We start from the raw sequence: 23,867 nt of genomic DNA, 5'->3' as shown, positions 1-23,867 counted from the left end.
TATATGGAAGACACAAACCCCCAACAGGGACAGAATTACCTCACCTAGTAGTGAAGCATTTTAAGGCATCAGGCAAAACTTTGACTATCATTTCCTTCCTATTGATATATCAAAGTCTTGCCAAGAATGGAGGCGATGGCTGCAGGGAATGAGTAGACATGAGAATGTTTGTCTGCCAACACCACCTGCACGGGATGGGGACAATAAAAAGGACCCACAAGGACAGTCTCCATCCTGCCCTAGATGCTGGGCTTCTAGGGAATGTAGGAGGAGTTCATCAGTGCCTGCCCCAATAGCAGGGCTCCTCACCACAGCAGGATCTTCCCAGAAAGAGGCCTACCATTGCAAGCCTCCCAGCACCCCTGAATGCCTAAGCTTCTCATCTGGATGGGGAAAGCAAGGCCCAGAGAGGGCCAGAGACCTTCTAGGTCACATAGCACAATGAAAACCAAGAATATTCCTGATTTCTCTCTAGTCCCCAAGCAAGGCCTTGGCATGTTTTGTTTTCTGCAGGACCTCACTCAAGGCTGCTCTGCCTGTTATGTAACAAGGACAAGGGACCCTCTCCCTCTTTCCAGTCAAGCGTCCTCACTTGCCTAGACATAGTTTCTCCAGGGCAGATGGTACAGTGTCAAGCCTGAGCCGAGAGAAAGGATAAGAAATGGGTATACAGTGACATAATGATCTGATGCACACACAGAGAAAATGAGTGTTCTCTCGAGCCTGGAGACCCACTGGGAAAAGTCAAGGCAAGATGACCAGAGGTCTGATGGGTCTTTTAAGGCTTTGTTTGGTCAAAATGTTTGCTCTTATTTTAAAAAGTCTTTGTCGCAGATAACATTGTTCTCTAATTTGGTCATACATTTGGATTTCATTATTTTCAGAATGTATTCCAGACATCTAAAATTAAACAGATGTCATCAACCCCGTTTAGACCTAAAAGACTTGTAACCAAACAGTGACTTCAACCCCAATACAATACGGACTTGGAACACTGCGTTTTAGTCATTAAAAGTTTTAAAACTCTGCTCCATTTTTCTCATTTCCTATAATGAGATCTCTCCCTCTTCTTGAAATACGCCAATTCTTCAAGGGTCAGTGGAAAGTCAAACCAGAGAGTAAAGCAAATTTAAATATGAAGAGCAAAATAGGAAATCCTTATCCCTGAAACTCGGTGAGAAAGCGGAGCTCAGCTTCCCGGCAGAGGAGGAAAGGAGTGAGGGAGGGCCGCAGCAACAGTGTGAGTGCAGGAAGGGGATTTGGCTTCTAAAGCCTGAATTGCTTTATCGTGCCCGTTCTGACAGGGATTAGACTAGCGAGAATCCTCCAAGCCTGCGAAGGGCGTCCTGGGGACACTTAAGAAGAAAAGACAATTCTTCCTCTTCTCCGATCCTCATCTCTGCACTTGCCCCCAAATGAATTTGTTAAACAGCGTAACCAGGTCAGAAGAAAGTGCCTGTCTTAGATGCCCAGAATTCACAAGCAGGGGTGTCTGGCCACTTGGGAAGTACCTGAGGCAGGAGCCTGGGTTCAGACTCGCTCACATTTGAGGTCTGATCTATTTAGCTGCACAGTCTCTTTGCTAATTTTCCTAAGCAAAAGGTACAAAATAAGAGTGTGAGAGAGGTAGAGAGATCAAAGAGGACCTTTGTCACTCTCAGAGGACCTCCAGACATCCCACAGGGAGGCAGGTCCGCTGCGTCAAGCCCAGCTCCCTACTGTACAGAGCAGGTGCAGGCCTGCTGCCCTCAGGGACCCAAGCCCAACAGCCACATTACCACTTGCTTCCTCTGCTTAACCCAACATGGTAGGCTGTGCCTTTCCCCACCCCAGTCACACTCCCTCGTCACACTCTTTCAGGGCTGCCAACATGCCTGAGATGAAAGGTGAGCTCTCCTCAGCTCCCCAGAGCTTTCTGATGCACACAGAGAGGCAGCCCCATCTCTCTCCTCTCTTTACCCCAGTCCTCTGCGTAGGGCACCTCTGCAAGAAGTCACCTCAAACAATGGGAAACCAGCTTGATTTCAAAGGATGACAACTCCACAGCACCCAGCCCCAAGCCCCCGTCTTCCCGAGGGAGGAGCACAGCCATGGATCTGCTTCCATGGCCACAGGCAGGATTCCCCAGGAAGGAGGCAGACAGCCAAAGGAATGCCCACAGCCGCTTCTGCCAAAGTGTAAAGCCACCAGCATCTCTGAGGTAGGCAGGAGAGAGACAAAGGAAAGCACCCACTTTGGCCCTGAACTGGGTCTGGTCTACATGTTCTAAACGAGAATCCATCTAAACAACTCCGCCAAAGCAAGCTGCAAGCTCAGACATGTATCTCCTCCCCACCTCTCAGAAAAGTCAAACTCTCTGGGACTTGATTCTCTTATCTATACCTCTTACTATAGATATTGGTGAGCATCATTTTCCATAACTGGCAAACAGCTTCTCTCGTATTCAAACCTGGATCTACTAGTACTGGCTGGCTATCCAGGAGGGCCCACTGATGACTGCATCCTCAGAGTTCATTAGCAGTGTCTGCCTTTGTAATGGGAAGTGAAAGGGTGACAGCAGCTACTTTTCCTATTTTCCAACCCAAAATCAACCCAACTTGTTTCACAGACGCAGAGCATGAGGCCCAGGGAAGTATGATGAGGCTATGCATATTGTAACAGCACACCTTTAAAAAGTCCTAATACTGAAAAACTAGCCATTTCACACCTGGTCAGTTGCTGCCTCAGGGATCCCTGGATTTGAGTCAAGTTTTCAAAGCAGCCCAAAAGCACTTGTCAAAGTGTCCACTGCCTCAGAGTGAATCCCATACATGTGTAAGAGACATATCAGGCTAGAGGAGACTGAGATTGTGTGTCACTGAGGCAAAGGGACACTCCAACTCACACAGTGAGACAGTAACAAAGCTGGGGGTTGGAGGAACTCAGACCAACCTCTCCACTAGACCACCTGCTAGTCAAACTGGCATTGTCACCCACAGCCCAACTACATGGGCAGGCTGGAGCTGGCAGACGGTCCTACATACTCAGGAGGTAGTGTAGAGAGAGAATCAGCCATCATAAAATCTGGAGGGGGTAGGAACAGCGACAAGTTGTTTGTGGAATCCACTATAGTCTTTATCTCACTTCTGAGAGACATGGAAGGGAGAGCAAGTGAATAATAAGATACCATTGCCACCAGGACCAGGAGCCTACTACCACAAATACTTTTAGTCAGGTAATGTCAGTCATTTCTCTAATAGGCAGCTAACAAAGCTCTTTTAGTACCACAATAAACCAAGTCACAAAGGGGACAAATTAACTTGTAACTGTTTGCTGCAAATTATTTGCTTTACCAAAAGATTGTCTTCTCTTTACCCCGTGGTTCTTATAAATAGCAAAAGCCCTTCTAGCATTTGGGAATAATCCCATTCACAAAGACTCTGAGTACACCCAGGCTTTCAGAAGCAGGAAGCTGTGTGCTAAGTCAGGACTTAAAAACTCTGATGGCTGAACTAAACCCCAAAGATGGGAGCAGGAAAGGGTGGGTATGACCACAGAAAGGATGCCAAGGACAGTGGGCATGGGCCCCAGGGCAATCCCCAAAGGGGAAGCTGGAAGAGCTCTGGGAGGTCCTTGTTGAATCTCAGAGATAAACACTCATTAGGCATGTGTTGATGGAGGGCCTACTACATGCCAGGCATTATACTAGGCATGGGGTGAGATGAGGTGCAAATCCAATGATCCTGTTCTCCTGGAGTGCATGGTGCAGGGAGGTGCTCAGATGGATAGCCACCAGATAGCAGCTTCCCAAGGACTTGGAGGAAAGGAGCCCTGTGTTCTAGAGGAACTTCTGATGAAGGCTCCTGACCCAGCCTGAAGCTCAGGAAGGCTTTGCTGGAAGTGACTATTGAGGTGAGATCCGAAGAATAAATGACAGCCACCCAGGCAAAGGAGGAAGGCAGCAAGTGGCCCAGGAAGAGGTCAGAGCAAGCATCAAGGCCCCACAAAGATGAGAACACGGGATGGTTAAGGAACTACGAGGAGAAGGCCAAAGGGGCCGATGACCACTCACTAGCAGGATGACAGCTGAGGGCTTGTCCTCAATGCTATGGAGTTGAGTTTTTATACAAAGAACAAGAAGCCATGGGAGGGTTTTAAGGAATGAAAGCCATGGGCAGCCTTGTGTTCTGAGGGGTGATTCTGGGTGCTGAGTGGAAAACGGACAGTGGGACGGAAAGGTGAAGACAGGCCGTCAGCAGGGACATTGCTTTGGAGGGTGGGGGAGGATGGGTGACTGGACTTGAGCGACAGCAGAGAAGAGGAGCAGAAGGTGAGGATCCAAAAGCTGGAAGATATAAGCTGATAAGACTTGTAGATGGGTTGGAAAAGGGGGCTAGAAAGAGCAGGCGTGTCGGGGTGCCACCCATGTGCCTGACTGGGAACATGGGTGAACAGAGACATTTCCTGAGATGGGAACCCTGGAGGTGTCAGGAGGTGGTGAGCCAGGATGGAAGGTCAGGGTACACGTAGACACTCCAAGGTGCCACATGAGAGCACAAGACGCACAGGAAGACACAGGGACGGAACCCCCCATCTCTCTCCAGCGCCTGTTCAGGGGCAAGTCCTAGGGCAGTGGTGGAGAACCTATGGCACTCATGCCACAGCAGGCTGCTTGTTCCCATGCTAAGAGCTTCCCCATCACTGTCCTAAGATGTTCCATGGCACGTTCCTCTCACCACAACGCCTCCTTTCCTCCTGTGAAATCTGCTTTATAAGGTGATTTCCCAGGGAGATTGCATGATAGAGCTGCTTTCCACAGGAGTCAGAGATCTTCTTGCAAGAGGAAAACCCCAATCTTCTTTCCTTAAGGACAAGGCAAGAAGAAAGAGTTTCAAACCCGGTAACAGGGATTAAATGCAGACACTCAGGAGAACTCTCTGGCTCCATGGGTGTGACCTGGAATGTATTAGTAAGCAGGAGCCTGGGCTTTTCTTCCCCTGAGGTCACTGGGCAGGGGCAGATTGCCTTCTCCTAGGGATGGCTGGAATGCAATGGTGCCAAGGGGCAGGGGACTGTGCATAAGGGATGACAGGCGCCCTGAGCACAGGTGACTAAGCCCCAGCCGCAGGAACTCTATACACCTGGTAACAACAGCTCCTTTCCCCACGCACTCCCTGCACGCAGGCACAGTGCGGTGCACAGGGTTTTGCTGAATTCCTTCATCTGATCCTCGCAACAGTGTCTCCAGGTGAGCATTGGTACCCTGTGAAAGATGCAGACACAGGTTCAGAGAGGGTAGGTAACTTACCTAAACCGCACAGATAGAGAGGTGCGTTCCTGCAGTCAAACTTTTGACAAGACCGAAGCCTACATTTCTTTTTCTCCCTTTTCCCCCACCCTATCTTCATTCTTGCATTGAATTCTGTTTAGAAGAGCCTGATACTAAAGTATTATTAGAAATGTTAATAACATGAATTATGGGAAGGAAACAATCTACAAATAACATTTCAATACAAATTACAATAAAATAAGTTAAACACATTACACAATTGGCTCAACAGAAGGAAAATTCAACAACTCATTAGAAGGGAAAATAAAAACTCAGGAGTAAAGTTTACAAGATACAAAAGTTTGTAGAAATAGACAAAAGTGTTGTGTATGGTGTGCATGTTTTAAAGGTGTTTAACACATTTTTGCTTATGAACCTTTCAGAAATACCATTGCTGTTTCCACCCATATGATGTGAGATTCCTGCTGTACCATCCTCACAAATAAATTTCTACTTATCTCTCAGAATTCCCCTGTATTCTTGGTCTATTGTACGGCTCAAATGTAATTTCTCTACCTGTCCTCATCTTTATTGTTTTCTAGGTTTCTTTTCTTGAAGCTCAACTTTAATTGCCTAGTTTACAAATTTTTTTTTGGCAGGGGGGTTTGTTTTGTTGTTCTTCTGGTACCAGGAATCAAACTCATGACCTTGTGCTTGCCAGGCAGGCGCTGTGCCGTAATTGCCTAGTTTATAAAGTTGCTTAAAGCCATCATTTAGAGCAAGAAGGATCTGTCACTTGCAAGGACAGCTGCCTGCAGGATTTTAACTGTTCCTCGCAGTTGAGGATGGCCCTGCGTCTGATGAGCGACAGGAGAGGCAGTCAAAGGCAGCAAGTCTGCCACGTGTCTTGGGGCTCACCCAGAGTGGTAGCTGGTGGGGCCCCTAGAGTGAGAGAGGCAACACTAGTTGTCCTGTCTCCAGGGCCCATCAAACGCACTTGTCTTGCCCTTCACCCACTCTGGGGAAAGGGACCCCAGGGAGAAGCTAAGTGGTGAAGAGGGGCTATGTAAGAGGGCTCCCCACGGTGCTTCATTCTGCCCTCTGTCATCCCAAGACTGCAGGAGGAGAAGTCCTAAAATAGCAATGGGTGCTGGGGAAAGGCCCCTAAGTTTTGAGCAAGCAAGTGCGCTTGCCTGGGACCTTAGCACTTGAAGAGCTTTATGGGTGTTGGGTTCCAGTGTCCCAAGAGTGTGAGCTGCTCAGGGTAGGGCTGGAAGAATCGGGTCTCAAGGGATTTCTGCAAACCAAAGACCCATTCATTCCTGGAAACTGGGCCTTTTGATTCCACAGCTTTTTTGTCTCTCCCCTTCCCCATGTTGCCCAGCTATGCAAACAAAGACATGTCTGGGAAGAAGGGCGCTCATGTTTAATAATGCTCAAATCTGGCTCCACATGTGGCTATTGTTAGGTAGATTTAAACAGCAATTACAGAGATACCTCCTTCCTCCTCAGCAACAATCTAGGCCCTTAATCCAGTTAAGACTCCGAGAGTTTAGGGCTGAGCTTACTGAGATGAAGGTATCAGCTTATGCAGAGCCTGCTCCAGGCTAGGGGGTTGAAAGATGAACAATGACTCTCCCCAGATTTGCTCTTTTTTGCCAGCAAGAGAAGTATGGGGGCAGGGAGAGATCAGGGTGGGGCCTCATGAAGATTCCATGGCTTGCTGGAAGCTCTCATGGAACTTTGCGGAAAGGTAACATGTCCTCTTCAACACCCAAACATATCCAAAGTTCAGGCTGAGATTGGGCAGTGGAGACTTCTCCCTCTAGAACACTTGGTATGCAAGAGTGCCCATAGCCTGACCTGAGAAAAATGTAAGTTTCCATGGGGGAAATACGGTTGCGGGGAGGACTAGACCTGTAGGAACGGGACGAATGATATGCCTTAAGCATACCATCCACATATTCCCCTCTCTGGATCTTTGCCCCTGATAGGATCCTGGCCAAGACTGCACTCCCTACTATCCATTTGTCGGAAGCCCCTCCTCCTGTCAGGTCCAACAGGAAGGTTCCTGCCTCATCTCCGGAGCACAGCCTTCCAGGAGGTGCACACGCAAGCAGGCAGACGGGGTTTCTGTGCAGTTTGTCCCTCTGAGCACCAGATCCCCGCCACAGTTGGGGAAAATAACACTGAAAGACAGAAGACTGAGACTTCTCTCTGTAGGCCTGGGCTGGCTCCAGCAGGCCAGCTTGCATTTGAAAAGGGAAATTCATTATTATTGTTGTCATTGTTGTTGTTGCTGCTGTTGTTATCTGACACAATTACACATATTTATGTGCTACAGTGTGAGACTTCAACGCATGTGTATAGTGTAATGATTACATTGGGGTAGTTGGCATATCGATCACCTTGAACACTTACTATTTTTTTGTGTGGATAATATTTAAAATACTCTCTGTGGAGATGGGAAAGGGACTTGCAGCTGGAGAGCTGGGAGGGGAGGAGGAAGTAAAAGTGATGAAGACACAATAAGTATATGTACCAATTCCCCAAGATGAATCTACGTATCATAAACACATACTAATAAAAATAAAGAAAAGCTTTTGTATTAGCAAAAAAAAAAAAAAAAATCTATAAGAAAAAGTCCTTTTTCATTGTTCCAGCATCAGGGGAGGGTAAGGGAGCATACATCACCACAAGCTTTCTAGCAGGGCCGAGACCACTTGCTGAGGCTACTGCAGGACACTGAGGGTGGACAGGGACTCGCCCTGTGCATTGATACCTTCCCCCACCCATCGCTCCAGCCTGCACTTTCCCACTCAAGTTTTCTGAGTATTGTTTGGTTCTGCTCTATCACAAATCAATACCGAAAACCATTTGCTGTCAGCTATCATCTTAGATAAAAGCCTATTGTGTCTGAAGTGACAAAGAGACAAGAGCCGGTCTATACTCAGCCCCCTGCCCTGCCAGGCAGCCACCGTGCCTTGCCGGGAACCCACGCACCTTCCTCAAGTAAAAACAATGGCTCAGGATGACTCAGACCTGAACTGGAATCCCAGCTTCACTGCCTAGTGGCTGTGTGACCCTGGACAAGGTACTTAAACTTCTAAACCTTCATGTCCACATCAACAAAGTGACAGGAACAATTCTGTGTTTATGGGGTTTCCAGGATGCCTGGATTCAAAGAGCTCACGCAGTGATTCCCAAAGCACGGTCCCAGGACCAGCCACATTAGCATCTCCTGGGCGCTGATGAGAAAGGCGCATTTATCCACCTTAGTCCTACTGACTCAGAGCCTCTGGGAATGTGGCTCAGCAGTCTGTGTGCTGTGCGCCCCCCAGGTGTGTCTGCTACACCCTGATAGCTTGAGAGTCATCTGTGGGCAGGTAGTAAGAACAAGAACGTGGTCAGAGTTGCAGGCACTTTACAGGAATCACCATCAGACAAGTCTCTCCTCCTCCCACTGAACCCAAGGTGTGGGCGTTAAGTCACTTCTCTAAAGCCACAAGACAAGACTCTAGAGGCCATAGCCTTCCACACTCTGCTGTCTCCCCTTTAAATTTCAGGTGCTAAGGCAAAGTAAGCACTGATGACATTCTCCACTGGGCTGAAGGAGGCTCATGCAGGTGACGCTACAAACACGACACATGAAGCTTCAAGGAAAGCAAGAGATGAGAAATCATCCCTCTAACAATGTGAGGGCACAGATCCTCAGGGAGAGATGACTCCTTTCCCAAGGAACAAAGCCAGGTCTCCCCAGGACTTAGCTGTAGGCACAGTCAAGGAGTGCCTGGGCATCTCAGCCCCAACAGCAGGTATTTGAACTGAGCAGAGAAAAATATATTTCTCTGAGGACCTTCCAAACATAAGATGAAAACGCAATGCTCAGCTAGTCAGGATGCTGCAACTTGACTTCCAGGCCATAGTTTCTCCACCTGCAGCCAGTGGAAGCAGTGAGCACAGCGATGTTCTGTAACCTGGGAGTTGCTGGTCTCTCTTGCCCAGGTGCACTCCAGCTGAGACCTCTGTGCTTCCTCTGTGCCCTCAGGCAGGAGTCCTGGGCAGCCCTCTAGCTCAAACAGCATGGTCTGGGGGCACCGTGCCCCTGCTGTTCAGAGCAGTGAGAGCCCAGCAGTCCCGAATCCTTGGGCTGCCAGGTACAAAAGTGGTTTGGGAGTCAGAAAAGAACGTGGGCATCTGAGAAGCTGTTTCACATCAGGGACGCTGCTCTACTTCCATGTTTTGCCATGTCACCCAAATTGTCACCCCAAGGGCTCCTCTGCTTGGGAGAGAGGGCGAGCTGAATTTATTCTGCTTCAGCCTAGTAAGCGTTCTGCTCCAAGCAAATGCCTATGTAATAATGTACACAAAGCAACATGCTCAGCCTACTGCCCGCTCCCCAACCTCCATAAAACCCAACTTCCTTGTCAGAGCCCAGGCCAAGCTGCCCAGAGCCTACAGTTCCACCCTGACTTGTTCCTCATTTGCCTGCAGTCATCACATGCCAACCACACTGAGGGTTCGGCTCCTCAAGGAAGCCAAGCTGTGCCCCCATCTCAGGACATTTGCATATACTAGGCAACTTCCGACATTTCTCAGAGGCCTCAGGTGAAAAGTCATCACCTGGGAAAAGCCACTCTGCCTAAGCTCAGTCTTTCCTGCCATCTTGTACCTCGGTTTGCCTCTCTAGCAGCACTCCTCCCAACTCACCCTTACCTTGTAGTCTTTTATGTTTTGTCCAACTGTGCTCACACCTGCATGAAATGTCAGCTCCAGTAACATGGGGACCATGTCTGTACCCCTACCCAAATCCCAGCAGAGGTACAAAATTTGTGGAGAATGGGTAAATGAATAAATGATTAAATGAATGAGTTTCCAGAGAGAGAGAGACAGACAGACAGACCATAATAGTTAGTATCATCCAAATCAATGAGAAGAGTGGTGGTGTTCCTTGGCTAGGGGTGGAAGCAGGCAAGGAAGTCTCCTGCCTCCTTACAGAGACTGGCAAGGGCAGACAGAGGGTGACACTGGAGTGTTCACCATAGGACTGAGTGTAACAATCTACCCTGCCTGTCACCAGCTACCCTCAAACCAGAGCATCTCAAACAGCTGGTAGTCCCTGACCACCAGGTGTGGGCTAGAGGCTGAGCCATAAGAGAGGAGACCAGTTCCTTGCCAGCCGGTCCCTTGCCAGCTGACCTGCACCGTGTCAAGGCCTATTGTAGGTCAAGGTCAGTGGTGAGGAGCAGGCACCCAGGAGAGGACGGCAGCCATCAGCACCATGTGGACCCCACCAAACAGGCCTCCAGCAAGAACCTGGCCTCACCATGTAGAACAAAATTACACCCTGGGTGGTAGGCACCTGGAGAGAACATCAGGGCCTGCACCCAGCCCCTTGGACAGACCCCCAACCAGTGTTTCCAATCCATGCGTTGCTCTGGGCAGATGTCTGCCAAACTGCACTGGATTATCATCGTAACATTTGCCTTTCATGGGAGTCAGAGCTTCTCCCTCCCAGACTTATATTTGAAACAAGCGGTGATGGATGTTCATGCTAATAGGAAGACTAACAGCTGGTCACCATTTATTTATGCAAAGAACCTCACTCTGGGAGAAACTTCTGCATACCACATTCCAGCTATGAACCATTCTATCACCACCCACTGGCCTGCTGTGTGTGGCTTCTCACTAAACTAGACCCATGGCCTCCCCAGCTTCTGATGTCCACGGATCCCTTGTGGAGGAGATGACAAGGATGAAGAGGGGACTTCTCTTTGCATTCTGGTCCTCATGCACTCTGCTGCCCTGGCCTGCAGCATTTGTATAGCAGCCTCAGCCTGTTCGCAGCCAGAGAGGTCCATTAGTTCGATGTAAATAGCTCTCAGCTCTTCAAAGGCCAGAGCAAGCCATTCTGTGAGGTCTGAGTGAGTCTGCCAGGGTCTCGCATTTCAAGGCTTATTCATCTTCCTGATAACTTCCATAAAGGGCCACAGCAGCCTTTTTGGTATGTAGAGCCTGCCAACAGCAGCCCCACTGGGATTTTCACAAGAAATTTGGCATTCTCTGAGCTCCTGCTGTATACACAACTCTGTCCCAGTCATTCTGTGGAGGGAAAAAACAGCAGAAAACACATGGACTGTATTTCAGGGAACAAGGCACCAATGGATAGGAATTATTATGGGTCAAATCACACAGAAAATCTGAGAAAACAAAGAAAAGTATCAAGGGTGGCAAGGTAAATGTAGGTCAGCTTGGCAGCCAAGAAACAGAGCTTGCAGTCAGAGAGACGGGTTCGAATCCTGACTCTGAGTGACCTATGCCAGTGGCTTTACCTCTCTGAGCACAGATTTCCTCATCTCCTGAAACTGAGATAACAACAGTCACAGTGAGGTTCTCCTGAGGATTATGCCTGGCAGTGAGTGCACAAGAAACAGCCACTGTGGATTATGACACCAGTTCTTGCTGAAGAAGGCAAGTTTCGAGGCACTGTTATTAGAAGCACACACTCGCTCCTTAGTTTGCCATTGTGCCATTAGGGGTGGTGACGTTGGCACAGGTTGCCTCACTAATCCCATGTCAAAGAAGGGAGAAAGACTAGCTGGTGGTCTTCCAACCAGAAAGAAAAATCCACTCCTGGAAGCTACTCTGCCCTCCAAGAAAAAGGCATGGAAATCCCACAGCAAATTAGCCTCGTGGGAGTCCCGTAAGAGAGCAGGAAGAGCCTAGGGACAATCTGGGCTGGCTTGACTGCCTTTTCTTCAAGGTATACAGACTGCTTGGGCCCAGAGTGGGGTCCTGAGGCCCGAGGAACTATGTAGGTGATTTCCAGCCCAGCCTCCTGGGCCCAGAAACAGCCCTTCATCCACCAGGCCCTGCCCTCCCCACGCGGGGAACCTGGCTCCCTGCAGCCACCAGCTGCAACATGGCAGCAGATGGCAGCCTGAACTCCAGAGAGCTAGGCCTATTTTTGATGCTTCAGAATCGAGTAGAAAGATTGGCTTGGCTCAATTATCCTTGGGGGGTTTTTTTCCAATTTAAAGATTGAAGTATTGGAACCATGGGAATAAAGGTTCAGCATCCTCGATGTTGGCTTTTTTCTTTTTATATATCACCATTAATCGAACAGCTAGAAGAGTACTCTTTGAATTGTTTTCTGATATGTGCCCCAAAACATGCGAGAGCTTTTGTTGTCTTTGTACAGGAGAAAAGGGGATAGGGAAAGCAACTCAGAAGCCATTACATTATAAGAGTTGTCTTTTTCAGAGTTGTGAAGGATTTTATGGTTCAGGGTTGTGACTTCAGTGAAGGAAATGGACAAGCAGGAGAAGCTATTTATGGAGGATTTTTTGAAGAGGAGAGTTTCACTGTTAAACACAACAAAGAATTTCTTTAGTCAGTGGCCAACAGAGGGAAAGATACAAATGGTTCACAGGTCTTCACCACAACAAAACCAACTCCTCGTCTAGATGGGCACCATGTTGTCTTTAGACAAATGATATCCGGTCAAGAAGTTGTGAGGAAGACAGAAAACAGACACAACTGTAAACCATTTGCTGACGTACAGATACTCAGCTGTGGAGAGCTGATCCCAAATCTAAAGTTACAAAAGAAGAAAAGACAAGGCATACATCCTCTTCCTCCTCCTCCTCATCCAGTGATTGAGATAGCTCAAGTTATTCTCAGACCTCTTCAGATACTTCTGATTCTGAAAGTGCTTCTAAAGAGAAAACAAAAAGAAGGAAAAACAGAAAGAAAGAAACATAGGAAAATTTCCCAAAAACACAAGAAAGAAAAGCACATCTCGTGAAAGTGAGGTTGAAGATCCTGAAGCACAATCCCAGTCTACTGTCCATCCAGAAGAGATCCCTCGGGGCTGGGGATTTAGCTCAGCGGCAAAAGCGCCTGCCTGGCAAGCACAAGGTCATGAGTTCGGTTCCCGGTACCGGAGAAAAACCAAAAAAAAAAAAAAAAAAAAACAAAACAGAAGAGATCCCTCCTATACCAGGAAATAGATTCCTCATGAGGATAGGTCCTCCTGCAGCTGGCAACAAGGAACAGAAAAACAGAACGAGAGTGTAATGTGCCTGACGCCCGCCTGCTTCATGCCAGAGACACCTCTTAGTTACTAGGTTGGGTGGGAAAATTAAAGGAAGAGGACTGAAGTGTTACTGAACTTCCAGATCCAGATCAAGTCATTATTTCAGACATACTGAGACTCCTTTACATCAGAGGCAAGAGACTCAGAGAGCTCAACAAATGACGGTATCAAGCAGTGAAAGATGGGTCATAAGGGATGAGTGAACTGAATGAAATGAAAGAAAAATCAAAGGAGCCCAGTTAGAGTAAAAGAGAGAAAAATAACTGATGACAGGCATGTGCCACAAAGCCCAAGCAAAAAAAAATGAGAAGGAAAAGAAAGTTAAACACCATAAATCTGACAGCAAAGCCAGAGAAATGGGAAGAATTTCAGAAAAAGAAAATAAATATCATTAAAAACAAAGTGAAAAAAGGTCCAAATCTAAAAGTAGGAGTTAGAGCAAAGAGAAACCAAACAGTAAGGAGAGAGATTCAAAACATAACAGACACAAAGAAAAGAGGTTGAGGTCAAGGAGTAAAGAAAAGAATCATGAGAGAATATTAAAGAAAAAGAAAAGCAACTGATTATAAAGGAAAAGACCAAGAAAGGATTAGGAGTAAAGAGAAGTCTAAGTAGAAAGAATCAAAAGTGATGAGCAGGATCATAGTAAAAGAAAAGGACAGACATGCACGGTCCAGAGTAGAGAACATGATATAACTAAAGGTAAACACAGTTACAACAGTAGAACAAGGGAACGAAGCAGAAGTAGGCACAGGAGCAGAAGAAGGTAACCCAGAAGCCGTGACAGAAATCACAGGAGAAGGGGAAGGTCACCAAGCTGAGAGAGAAGAGGAACACCAGGAAGATCGAGAAGTTAAGATACAAGGAGCGGGGCTGGGGATTTAGCTCAGCGGCAAAAGCGCCTGCCTGGCAAGCGCAAGGTCGTGAGTTCGGTTCCCGGTACCAGAGAAAAACCAAAAAAAAAAAAAAAAAAAAAAAGATACAAGGAGCTCAGAGAGAAAAGAAAGTCAAAGCAGAAATAAGAAAAAACATAGAAACCAAGAAAGTAACAGCTCATGACAGCAAAGAAAATTCTGAGGGCGAGAAAAGAATGTACTCTAAAAGTCGTGATCAGGATAGTTCAAGTAGGAAAGGCGGTGATGTAGATCAAAGTCCATTCTCAAGAATAAAACCAAGCAGCCAAGGCAGTGAATTAAAGTCCTCCACACGGAAACAGAGGGAGGCCGAGAAGACCAGATCTTCAGTGGAAAATGAAAACCAAAAATCAAAGGCTCAAGAAAATGAGCCTGTACCTGAGAAAAACAAACAGTTTGATCATGAATCAAGCCCTGAAACAGATGAAGAAAGAAGAGGATGTGTGAGTTCTGTACATTTATTTCCCTCCTGTCTCAAAGCTTAAGTTTTAGAGACTTTCTGGTGAATATTCTTTGTGTTGATTTGATTTCATTGTTTGGGGGTTATTTTATGTCTGTCTTTTTGGTTTTGAATGTAGACTTCATTGGGTTGATCTTCTGATAATCTGCAACCTGGATAATTTGTACTGCTAACATTTTAATAAACTCCAAATGAGAAAAAAATTAGCTGCATGGGAAAGACTGCTCAGACTGTCCCCCATCTGGGGCAGCCCTAGGTGGAGAGAAACTGAGTCTCAGGCTGGCTGTGGGCCAGGGAACTGGGTGACGGTGCAGGGAGACCTCACTCTTCTTGGAGACGCTGTCACTGTCATAGCTGCAGGGGGGAGCACAGCCCTGCACACTGAGAGGGGACCCAATCAACTACCTCCGACAAAGCCTTCCATTCGTCTCCATGAGAAGGCAGAGCAGAGGATCTGCATCCTTCATAGGGCTCATTCTTATCCTCCTCGCAGATACCCTCACGGCAACCCTTTAGGGAAGGTACAGCAGGTACGAGTATCATCTGCCATTTGCAGAGAAGAAAAATGAAGCTCAGAGATCTTGAACAACTCACCCAACACCACACAGCAAAGCAGTGACAAAGCTGGAACTCAAACCCAGCCCTTCCAATGCCTGAGTCAGTCTTCACTGCCTTTCCTACCTGTCTTCCTTCCCACCGGTACCAGCTGCCACATCTCGGTTATCTGAACAGTTAAAGTACATATACAACCAAGTATGACTCCATGGGAGCAAAAGATATATGGCATGTAGCAAGTTCTCAGATTTCTCAAGATGCTAATAGAGCTCGCAGAGTGAAGACAGTATGTTCTCAAGTGGGAAGCAACGGAAGTTCTCGGTAAGAGGGAACGCTGAAAGAAACCACAGCATGGCCACGCTGTGAAATGCACCAGCCATGAAAAAGGAATGAGGTTGGTCTTGATGTGCCAGCTTGGGCACCAAGGAGTGGGAGTGCAGACTGTGTACATCAGGACATTGCCACTGCAATGAAAACAAAACCCCACGCCATCTCTGGACTCATCAGTCTATATGGAAACGCGCAGAGCCCTCAGACCCCCTCCTCCCTGCCCTCAGGATCCGGCTCTGTGTCTTGCATGGCTGATCCTGGTGGAAAAGAAATCAGTGAGCTCTCTGTCTTCCAGCCAGTAGGGAGCACCAGCTAGAAATCAAAGGAAGAAAGAGCCTGAGAGTAGAAGAATTCTCCTAGTCCCTACATAGGATCTGGAAACTGGTCACCTCCCTGGGCCAAAGCTCCTCTTCAAGCGTCCAGTCTCTGCCAGGGATGGCATTTTGAGCTCAAAGGTGAGAAAGTCTCCCTGAGCAGCAAGCTCTGCAGGGCCACACTATGCTCCCAGGTCAGCCCTGCCCACACTTCCATATTGTCCTGTAATCAGCCCTCTTCTAATCATCGCTGTCTCCGAGGAAGGCCAAACCTGAACTGATAGCACAGGTTCACAGGAGTGAGAGGAAGGGTGGGAAACCCCTGCTACCCGAGGCTCAGGGTCTCTAGTGACTTCAGCCTTACTTTTCATTCTGGAAAATGTTTAAGGTCCCAGGTGCCTATTGCACAGCTTCAGGCATCACCAAGTCATAGCCAACCTCACCTCAAACAGTCTCACACACTCCCCAACCCGCAGTACCTTAAAGGAGCTCTAAGACATTGTTCACGTATTTCGCACTTACGAAGAAATTATATCTTTATGTTGCCTGGGTAATTAAAATTTAATGAAAAACAAAGGAATTCTTAAGACTAGAACTTCTGAGGGTGAGAAGATCCTGTCTTTGTGTTTAGTTTGGACCAGGTCGAAACTTTTTCCTGCAGTTAGCCTTTGTAGCATGGCTCAGAGGCTGACTAGGTGACCCTGCTCTCCCCGCTCAGTGGGATGGAGCCAGGAACAAGGAGCACGAGCTGTCTATGCCCACCTGTCCTGAATATTGAGGGTCTGGTTACTGACACAAAGTCCCATGTATACCTCCCATCCATTTTGGGGCTTTGCTCAGCCTATTCCTGTCAGTGGTTTTTCTTTGCAGGGGTGTGAAAGGCATTTTTAACTTTATGTGTATGAGATTCATTCCATATTGTTGCATATTATTATACACTGTTCTTCTCTCTGTAGTATAATATTCTGCGTGTGAAGTTAGACCATAATTCATTGATCTGTTTTGCTCCAGATAGAAATTTGGATGGTTTCTGGTTTGTCGCTATCCCAAACGCTGTTGTTACAGACATTCTAACAAATGTCTTTTGATGTTCCTAGGCATGCATGCATTTCTGTGGGGTAGACACCTCGAACAGAATGACTCGGTCAGAAGAAGGCATATGTTTAACATTGGTAGATGCTGACAAACAGTTATGCAATTATGAGATTTCTGGTAATCAACATCCATGCCAACACCTGCATATTTTCTGCGCTGGTCAGTCTGTTTCAGGTCAGTCATTCTTGCGGAAATGTACTCTATCTCATAGCGGCTTTAATCTGCATTTACTTGATGACTAATAAAGCTGAAAACCCTTCCACATATTTTTTTACTATTTGCATATCCTTTTATGAAATAAATTTTCACGTCTTTTGTACATGTTTATGATGGGTTGTCTTGTTGTCACTTTTAGGTGTTATTTATATATTCTGGATACAAGTCATTTATAGATATAGGTTTTACACGTGCCTTCCATTCTGTAGCTTACTTAGTCATTTTCTTAATGATATCTTTTGAAGAAGAGAAGTTTGGAAGTTTAATATGGTCTAATTTATAAATTAGGCTTTCCTGTATGGTTAACAGTTTTTGTGTTTCATTCAAGAAACCTTTGCCTACACTGCTGTCAGTTTTTATGAAGATTCTTTTAGGATAAAAACACTTATTAGAAAATTAGTAATGAAACCCCTAAGAAACCACTAATGAAGACCCCAGATAAGCAGCTCCAAAAAGCAATCCAGATGTGGTCACCTCATTAGGAAGACAATCTCCTGACTTTGTGAGGCCCTTGTTAGCAGCTATATGTGAGAACCAGGGCTCTTCTCACCTACACAGGTAAAAACAGAAAGCAGCTCAACCTGAAGTCATTTCTGTCCAGAGAAAAACATAAGAGCTCAGAGAATTCTCTAATACTTAAAAAATTACCAAATACTTAACAATATGGTAATAACCAGCAAAGACAATGCATGCATGGGTTCTTAAAATATAAGGCCTAGTACAAAAATTCCAACATTAAAATGAAAGTGGCTTTAGCAGGATAAATGTCACAGGAGGAGCAGCCCCTGTCCACAGGGGCTCTTTTCCCCCAAGAGAAGTCTACATCCTCTCCGGTATAAAATGTTACTAAAATTTCCATAGGTAGCCCTTTCTCCCACTGGGGATAATAAATGAAAACATGATTAACATACTTAGTGGTCTCATAAGCACCAAATATATTAATCCAAGTAATTTGAAAAGCATTTGTGGAAATGATAAACTTTCCTTTGAAAAAACCAATGTTTTCCCTGCTTAAGCAGTGCTAAATCTGGAAGGTCATGGTGGCCTCCTAAATTCAAACCTCTCCTCACATCCTGAAAACAAAATAAAACTAAGATCAACAAGGGCGGAAAAACTCTACACATGACCCATGCCTCCAGCGTTACTAGGAGCCAGATAAAACTATAAATTTTAAATTGTATGTAAGTAGAAAAGTAAGTACCAAATTCCAACAAAGTATCTAGCACTGCTGCAAGCCTGTGCTTGTGGGGGGCAGGAAAGGGGAGTCTCACGAAAGTCTGTGGGGAAAAGGAGAAGGGAATGGAGCACATAGAAGAAGCACAGACAGCATCACCCCACAAAGGAAAAATCCAACACAAAATGCAAAATAATGAATAGAAGTCTGATAAAGTTGTTCGCAGAGTATTCCCTACAGGGAAGGTACCTGGAAGTGAGTATGGGTCAGAAGTGGCCCTGTCAGAGAAGCATTGCTTCTGGGAGGAGGAAAAGAAAATAAATCAAGAGAAGTTGTTGCCCTTTACTGCCTTTTAGCAGTAAAGAAAAATAAGAAGTTAAAAATCCTGCAGAAAAAATTTCATGACCCCCCACCACTACTCTCCACCTAATAAACTGCACCTCACTGTACTGACAGAAGAGGGCGCTCTTGAAACAGGTACACTCTACTAAACGCCTAGGAAGGCGGGCAACTCAGCCTAACTGCATTCTTAGCCACAATAAGAAATAAAGATAAAATATGAATTGAACCTTTCACCTGGTGAAAATTCTCTTCCCCTAGAAATCAACCATGAAGCAGAAGAAGCATAATATTCCAAATTGAATTGTACATCATAATACAAACACTTGAAGATTTTTTTTTTTTTAAAACTAGAGGATATAAAAACTAATAGAAAAGAACTTAAAAAAATTGGGAAGAAATACAATAAAAGTTGATCAATATTAGGAAATAAATTGAAGAAAAAGTCAAAACTATCTCAGAAATTAATAAATTACAATATGTGCAAGAGAGAATAAGTTCAAATGAAAATTTAATGAGAGATCAATAAAAGTAGTAAACAAAAACAGAATAAAAATGACTGAAAAATAATTTAAAAGGTTGAGTAGTAGGTGGACATGGTGGTACATGACTGGAATCCCAGCACTCTGGGAGGCTGAAGCAAGAGGATTACAAGTTTGAGCCCAGCCAGGGCTGAGCCAGAGTCCAGCCAGTTTGCGCAAAATACAGAAAAATTTTTTTAAAAAATTAAAAGGCTGAGGACTGGACTCAATCTGAAGACAACTGGATTCAATTTCCAGTATTGTGAGAAATGGAACAAAGGAAGGAATGAAGGAAGGAAGGAAGGAAGGAAGGAAGAAAGGAAGGAAGGAAGGAAGGGAGGGAGGGAGGGAGGGAGGAAGGAAGGTAGGAAGGAAGGTTGATTGAAACAGAAGGCAAAGGTCTAACTTATGTACAATTGGAGTCATTAAAGCAGTAAAACAGAACAAAGGTAAAGAATTAATACTTGGAAATACAATCTAAGGAAACTTTCCAGAAATGAATCCTAAATCAGTGTATTGAAAAGGCCTACTGTGTTTCTTGGAAAATTGATCTGGAATTATCAAGTCTGAGAAAGACCCTAATAAAACTACTAGACTTTAATAACAAAAAATTATCAGGACTTTCAGGCAAACAAGATCAATTCTTATTCAGATTAGAAATTCAGACTGACATCAAAGTTCTTGGGAACCACAGATAGAACTGACCAAAAGGGGGCACACTCTTAAGAAGCTCAAGGAGGGGCTGGGGATTTAGCTCAGCAGCAAAGCGCCTGCCTGGCAAGCGCAAGGTTGTGAGTTTGGTTCCCGGTACCGGAGAAAAACCAAAACCAAAACCAAAAAAAAAAAAAGAAGAAGCTCAAGGAGAGAGACACAAGTCAAGGTTTCATATCTACCCTTCATCCAACCAAACAATAACTGAATGAGGGCCAGCAAAAGGACTGACAGTGAGCATTTAATGCATTAATGACAGAACTGAGACGAAAACAATCTTCTGATTCCTCGACCATGACTTTCTCTGACAGAGTGGAAAGAATGTAACCTTAAAAATGATAGCAAAAAGTAGGGAAGAGGGAAAAATAAAACACCAGGTAACTTCTTGGTTGTTATTTGATAATAAGTGAGAGTCAAAGGATACTGTATAAAACTGACAGAGGATATAGTAAAGACTGAGCAAGAGAGGGGTGATGAAAGGCTATAAAAGGTGTAGATACAATGGCAACCAAGAGATCCAAAATACAGATAATCCTAAACACCATGAAAATACAGTAAATGAAGCATAACATACACACCGAAGCCTGCCTCTCACTTACTGGGGAAACTCCTGAAGCGTTCCCACTAGAGGAAGGAAGCACACACACCCACTTCCAGGAACCAGTGCTGTGCTGGAAGTATTAGCCGGTGCAGTCAAGCAACAGAACCAAGGAGAGGCTTGAGAATTAGAAAATAAGCAAAACGAACTCTGCTGCAGAGGATATGTTGGTGCATCTAGGAAAAAACCCTATAAAATAAGTGATAAAACTCATAACTTCAATAGCTTTTCAAATTTCTTTATACTCCAAACCCCTTTACACTCAAAAATTACTGAGGACCTCAAAGGGTTCTTGTTTATCTGGTTTGTACCTACTGATATTTACTGGATTTGAATCTCAAACTGAAAAACATTTCAAATGTTTAATTTACAAGTAATAATAAATGTGTGAACATAAATGGCATGTTTTTAAATAATAATAAATAAAAAATTTCAGCAACAAGAATGACATCATTTTACATTTCCATATATCTCTTTACTGTCAAGGCTTATAGAAGACAGTAGGCTTTTCATACCTGCATCTGCGTTCAATCTGTTCTGATAGTACACATGATAGTTTTATTAGGGTATTTTCAGCCTCTGGAAAATTCCACTGTACACTCAGTTAAGAATGAAAGTTAAAGGGTGAATCATATCTTATCATTGTGGAAATAGTTTTGACCTTATGAATCCACTAAATGGATCTCAGAAACCTCTAAAGGGTACCCAGATTATATAATGACAGCCACTGAGCTAAACCAATAAAATAACTTAGCGGGATAGTAGGGTATAAAATGAACACCAAAACTCAGCCTCTAGAGGCACAAACAATAACTAATAAGTTGTAATAAGAGAGATTCCCATATACCATGCCAATGGGAGATTAAATTCCTAGAAATAAATCTAACAAGAAATGTTGACAACTTATATGGAGAAAAAAAAGTAACATATCCCTAAAAAATACAAAATTAGACTTAAATCAATAGAAAGACACCACTAGTTCATGGTCAGGGTGTCTCATCATCATTAAGATATTACTGTACTTCTCCCTCAATTAATTTATAAGCTTAATATGATCCCTTATAAGCAAGTAGATACTAAGGTTCGTCAGAAAAAATTAACACACAAGAGTGTTAGTAAAATTCAGAAAAGGAAAAGATACAAGGAGGGAATTAGACCTACCAGATATTTTTAAATTTTATAAAGCCTCCGTAATTAAGGTAGTATAGTAATGGCACAAAAATAAACCAATGAAATAGAGTGCAAAATCCAGAAATAAATCCAGCTACATGGGGAAACACAGTGTGTGATAGAGACTGTATCTCAAATCACGCAAGGACACAAGACTGTATCTCAAATCATGCAAGGACCATCTTCCAATACCTAATGCTTGTACAGGGGACTAGCATTTGGAAAAGATAAAATTAGAGTCATTCATCACATCACACACAAAAGTAAACTCCAAATAAACTTAGAGACCTAAGTGTAAAACATTAAAACTATGCTACCTATAGCACTAAAAGAAAATATGTGAATTATTCTACAATTCAACTATAACTAAAGTAATTATGAATCAAAATCCAAATTAAGTCAAATAGAAGTTGATACCTTGACTATAGCTTTTTAAAAGTTGGCACCGCAAAAATACCAAAAGCAAAATCAGAAAGCAAATATGAAACTGGAAGAATATATTCGCAACATATACCACAGTTAAGCAGCTAATACACCCTTATAAACGACAAAAGAATCCTAGAGGTAGGTGAGCAAAGACAGTTCACCACCCAGACATAAAAAGTCTCTGAAATCTATGACAAGTGCTTAACTCCATATGCAACTAGAGAAACGTAAACTGAGACTTCACTAAGTTACTATTTCTCACCCATCAGATGGGCAGCAATTTGGTATCTTGACAATCTTGACTCTGCGGGCAACCTGGAAATGCGTGTGCGCATACACTGCTTGTGGGAATGTGCACTGCGCAGCTCCTATGAAGAAAAACTTGGCCATGCAGACAAAACTATTTACTCACTTACCCTGACTTCGCATTCTTACTTCTAAAAAATTACCCTAAAAATCCATCACTGCTAATGATAAACACTCATGCAAGTTTAGTCATTCTAGCATAATACTGGAAATTTGCAAATACAGGAAATTTTTTAGAAAAATATGAACTATGTTACATACCTATAATGAAGTAGCATGCTACTGTAAAAAAAAGAATGAGAAAGAACTTTATGAACTAAATAATGATTTCTACATTATGCTCTTCAGAGAGAAAGGTAAGGTGCAACATGCATATACATATATAGATACATAAACTATGTTACATTCTGTATAAAAGGGAGATAGAAAAATATAGGCATGTTTGCCTATTTTTCTGAAAGAATAAACAAAGGAAGGGAAAACAGTCCATATGTTTGTTCAATACTTACCCCTAAAAAGCCGCACATGGTGGCACACACCTATAATCCTGGCACTCTGCAAGGCTGAGACAGGATTACAAATTCAAGCCTAGCCTGAGCAACCAACTTAGTGAGTTTTTTTAAAAAATGGCTTGGAGGTATAGCTCAGTGCAAAGGACCTAGGTTCAATCCCCAGTACAGAAAAAATTATCAAAAATGTACACACAGAAAAATGTCCCTTTGTCCAAACCTTTCCACTGTCTCCTCCTTGACTCTCTGGAAATATCAATTTTTTTCTGATTTTTCATTCCTATGTTTTTTTTTCACACAAATAAACATGTGTATACTTTTTTATGGAGCTTTGACTTTGGAAGCTCATTCAGATTACACAGAACTAAACATCAAATCAAATCAACCGGGGTGAGAAGAACAAAACACTAAACTTGAAAGCACTAGTCAGGAGAAAAGAATTAACAAACCCAAAGTGAAAACCAGGTAGAAGAAAAGAAATAAGAGCTAATCTAAGTAACTTTTGAACAAAGCACATTGACTGTAGACACTCTATAAAGAGTGGAAACCCTGGCAAACTAATAGTAAAGACTTTACACCTATTTTCATAGTGGTGTGGGTATGCCAATCTTGAAAGTGTTTTCTGCACAGTGGAGGAATGAGGATGTGAATAAATGTACAGGAGAGCTGGGGCTGCGTTCTTGCCATGGAAGAAGGGACATTTAAATGTGAGATGAAGACGGGCACAGTAACACACATCTGTCATCCCAGCACTCTGGAAGGCTGAGGCAGTATTACTGCAAGTTCAAACCCAACCTGGGCAACTAAGTGATTTTGCAAGACCTTGCCTCAAAATAAAAAATAAAAGACTGGGATGCAGCTCAGTGTGAAGTACAGGAAGGAA

At 44.3% G+C, this 23,867-nt stretch overlaps 1 pseudogene; it reads left to right on the top strand.

The window, feature by feature from the left end:
- The first annotated feature begins 12,305 nt into the window (after window positions 1-12,305).
- Window positions 12,306-23,867, top strand: part of LOC102029940 — a 17,348-nt pseudogene continuing 5,786 nt past the window's right edge.

The sequence above is a fragment of the Chinchilla lanigera genome, unplaced genomic scaffold (genome assembly GCF_000276665.1).
Source record: "Chinchilla lanigera isolate Chin_1 unplaced genomic scaffold, ChiLan1.0 scaffold00007, whole genome shotgun sequence".
In the NCBI taxonomy this organism is placed as follows: domain Eukaryota; kingdom Metazoa; phylum Chordata; class Mammalia; order Rodentia; family Chinchillidae; genus Chinchilla; species Chinchilla lanigera.
Note: the sequence above shows the minus strand (reverse complement) of the source record. Positions and strands in the feature narration are given on the sequence as shown.